Consider the following 1,851-nt stretch of genomic DNA (forward strand, 5'->3'; position numbering starts at 1 on the left):
GAGGGCCACACCTGCCTTCTGCCCTTTGTGGACAAGCATGAACTCCTTTAACTCTCTACCACTCTGAGCCCTAGAGAGCTTTCCAGGTCCAGATGAAGTCTGCCTCCTCCACGAAGCCCACCTCACCACCCCAGCCACATTGATTTCACCATATCTGAGCTCCTTCTGCCCATGGTCTGTGTAGATGAATCACCAACAAGCTTGGCTCTCATAACTTCTCAGCTTCTCAGTGACCCCTGGAGAACAGGACCCCCTCCACTGTCTCTCCCCTCTCCACAGCTTGAGTCCGGATTAGGTACACACACAGTCGATTCTCCCTAGAAGGCACTCAAGCTAATTTCAGTGTAGCTGTAGATGTCTGATACTCAGCTGGTTTGTCCCTGCCTTACTTCTCCTCACTTCCCTATTCTCCCCGCTCACCTGCCTCCTCCCCTGGTTCCACACCGCAGGGCAAGAGACTAAAGCCATGACCTTGTACAGCAGTGGTTCCCAGACTTTGGGATTTCACAGCTCTATAAAATGTCCAAAGAGATCTGGGGTGGGGGAGCGAATAGAACGGCCAAGTATTTCTTTTGCCAAATAAGAACATTTTAAAAAATCAATTTTCACCATTATTTTAGCAAAGAAAAGCTGTTTTTTACACCAAGAAAGCAGAAAATCCATAATCTCTGATTAAAAGTTAATACTTTAAGCTGAAAAAATTCAGCCTTATTGAGAAAAACAAACCACCTCACTGTTGCCCTGACTTCTCTCCTTTCTCCATGGACTGGAGATAACAACCCCAGTTGTTCTATGTTCACTCATGGGTCTGGGGACCTTTTTGTCCTGGAGGAGGCTCCTGCTAAGCTGGGATCACTCTCAAACGCACGAGGACCCCCAAAGCCTTTGAGTTGGGCAGATTCATCTTCCCATACAGCTTTCCCAAAGGAGGCTCATCCAAGCCAGATCCTATAACCTCAGAAGCTGAAGTGGGGGGGGGGGGCATGGGCCCCTCCTCCTGTACCCTTTCCCCTCCCTACTGGGCTAAGACTTGCTGGAACCTGCCCCCAACCCCCACCGCCCAATGGGGATAATGTGAGACAGTAGCAAGCTCACATCCAGAAACGGAGACTGGGGGAACATAATGGGCAGGACCTTCTCCACATCTCCGTCGCCAAACTGAGCACTAGTAACCCCCAGCCCCCAACTCCCGGAAGGGAGGAAAAGTGGGCACTCCAGTCGTGAGGTAGGAGGCCGAGCCGCCCCGCTGAGCTGGCGCAGATAGAATCTGAACGCCGAGAAGGACGGCCCTGGCTCTTTGATCCGCAGCCAGCCAGGCTGGGCCTGGACCGGGAGGGGCGGGGCGGCCCTCTTCCGGCCCCGCTTTGCGCTGCTGCCAGGGGTCCTGTGGGGCTCTGAGCGGGAGAGGCGTCCAAGACACCCTCCCTCCCTAATACTCTCTGCCCCTGTGCCCTCGGGAGAGGTGGGAAAGTCTACACTGAATCCAACTCAGAAACCTGCTGGGGGCTGCGGTTCACTGCACAACGATCCTAAAGGATCTATGTTTTAACCAGATACAGTGGCCGAGCCAAGGCCAAGCGTCCTGTGGAGGCCCGAGTGGACATGACCCCGGGTGCCTTGTAGATGCGATGGAAGCCGGCACACGTTCCCGCGCTCCTCTGGCTCTAATAGAGCCTGCTGCTTGGATCTTGCGAGAGTCCGCCTGCGTCAGGCTCAGGGTCAATTGGCCCCATGGGAATGCGACTTCCCGTATTGAGTTGCTTCGGACGACCCACCCCTCGTCGGAATCCCGCGGCCCACGTGGCTGCCCAATGCCTCGCATCCCTGCGCTGCAGATTCTAGGCGTGGAAC

The sequence above is a fragment of the Herpailurus yagouaroundi genome, unplaced genomic scaffold (genome assembly GCF_014898765.1).
Source record: "Herpailurus yagouaroundi ecotype Mexico unplaced genomic scaffold, PumYag 192, whole genome shotgun sequence".
NCBI lineage: Eukaryota > Metazoa > Chordata > Mammalia > Carnivora > Felidae > Herpailurus > Herpailurus yagouaroundi.